This window comes from Myripristis murdjan, chromosome 7 (assembly GCF_902150065.1).
Source record: "Myripristis murdjan chromosome 7, fMyrMur1.1, whole genome shotgun sequence".
NCBI lineage: Eukaryota > Metazoa > Chordata > Actinopteri > Holocentriformes > Holocentridae > Myripristis > Myripristis murdjan.
In genome coordinates this window covers 2,501-5,000 of record NC_043986.1, presented here as the reverse complement: position 1 = coordinate 5,000, position 2,500 = coordinate 2,501, and positions in this window count along the sequence as shown.

Sequence of the window (2,500 nt, the reverse complement as noted above, 5' to 3'; positions counted from 1 at the left end):
AGCTCCATTAATGTAGACAGGGTTGTGTGTCTTTGCCTCCTTTTTTCTAAAATCAACTATCAGCTCTTTGGTTTTGCTGACGTTGAGCAGTAGGTTGTTTTCTGCAAGATGGTTGATTTCCTCCCGATATGAAAAGTCATCATTGTTGGAAATCCGGCCGATGATGGTGGTGTCATCCGCGAACTTCACAATAGAGTTCTCTCCATGTCGGGGGTTGCAGTCGTGGGTGTACAGCGTGAACAGGAGGGGGCTGAGCACACAGCCCTGGGGCGCTCCGGTGTTGAGCACTAGAGTGGAGGAGGAGAGACTGCCAATCCGAACTGACTGGGGTCTGTTTGTGAGGAAGTCCAGTATCCAGTTGCAGAGAGTGGTACTGATGCCCAGAGTGTTCAGTTTTCCAATCAGCTTCATGGGGGAGATTGTGTTGAAAGCTGAGCTGAAATCAACAAACAGCATTCTGGTGTAGGTGCTGCTTTTCTCCAGGTGAGTGAAGACTGAGTGGAGAGCAGTGGAGATGGCATCCTCTGTGGATCTGTTGGTTCTCAATGCAAACTGCTGAGGGTCCTCCTCACACACTCCTCACACTCCTCACACACTCCTCACATTCCTCACACTCCTCACACACTCCTCACACACTCCTCACACACTCCTCACATTCCTCACACTCCTCACACACTCCTCACACTCCTCACACTCCTCACTCCTCACACTCCTCACACACTCTTCACACACTCCTCACACACTCCTCACACTCCTCACACCCCTCACACACTCCTCACACTCCTCACACTCCTCACTCCTCACACTCCTCACACACTCTTCACACACTCCTCACACACTCCTCACACTCCTCACACTCCTCACACTCCTCACTCCTCACACTCCTCACACACTCCTCACACTCCTCACACACTCCTCACATTCCTCACACTCCTCACACACTCCTCACACTCCTCACACTCCTCACACTCCTCACTCCTCACACTCCTCACACACTCTTCACACACTCCTCACACACTCCTCACACTCCTCACACTCCTCACACTCCTCACTCCTCACACTCCTCACACACTCCTCACACACTCCTCACATTCCTCACACTCCTCACACACTCCTCACACACTCCTCACATTCCTCACACTCCTCACACACTCCTCACACTCCTCACACTCCTCACACTCCTCACTCCTCACACTCCTCACACACTCTTCACACACTCCTCACACACTCCTCACACTCCTCACACACTCCTCACACACTCCTCACACTCCTCACACACTCCTCACACACTCCTCACACTCCTCACACACTCCTCACATTCCTCACACCCCTCACACACTCCTCACACTCCTCACACTCCTCACTCCTCACACTCCTCACACACTCTTCACACACTCCTCACACACTCCTCACACTCCTCACACTCCTCACACTCCTCACTCCTCACACTCCTCACACACTCCTCACACTCCTCACACACTCCTCACATTCCTCACACTCCTCACACACTCCTCACACTCCTCACACTCCTCACACTCCTCACTCCTCACACTCCTCACACACTCTTCACACACTCCTCACACACTCCTCACACTCCTCACACTCCTCACACTCCTCACTCCTCACACTCCTCACACACTCCTCACACACTCCTCACATTCCTCACACTCCTCACACACTCCTCACACACTCCTCACATTCCTCACACTCCTCACACACTCCTCACACTCCTCACACTCCTCACACTCCTCACTCCTCACACTCCTCACACACTCTTCACACACTCCTCACACACTCCTCACACTCCTCACACACTCCTCACACACTCCTCACACTCCTCACACACTCCTCACACACTCCTCACACTCCTCACACACTCCTCACACACTCCTCACACTCCTCACACTCCTCACACACTCCTCACACACTCCTCACACTCCTCACACACTCCTCACACACAGTATAGCAGTTATAGACCCACGTACAGTACAGGCCAAAAGTTTGGACACACCTTCTCATTCAATGCGTTTTCTTTATTTTCATGACTATTTACATTGTAGATGTAAATAGAAACTGGTACACATGAGGACCGACCCAGGAAAGGAAGACCAAGAGTCACCTCTGCTTCTGAGGACAAGTTCATCCGAGTCACCAGCCTCAGAAATCGCAAGTTAACAGCAGCTCAGATCAGAGAGCAGATAAATGCCACACAGAGTTCTAGCAGCAGACCCATCTCTAGAACAACTGTTAAGAGGAGACTGCGCCAATCAGGCCTTCATGGTCAAATAGCTGCTAGGAAACCACTGCTAAGGAGAGGCAACAAGCAGAAGAGATTTGTTTGGGCCAAGAAACACAAGGAATGGACATTAGACCAGTGGAAATCTGTGCTTTGGTCTGATGAGTCCAAATTTGAGATCTTTGGTTCCAACCGCCGTGTCTTTGTGAGACGCAGAAAAGGTGAACGGATGGATTCCACATGCCTGGTTCCCACTGTGAAGCA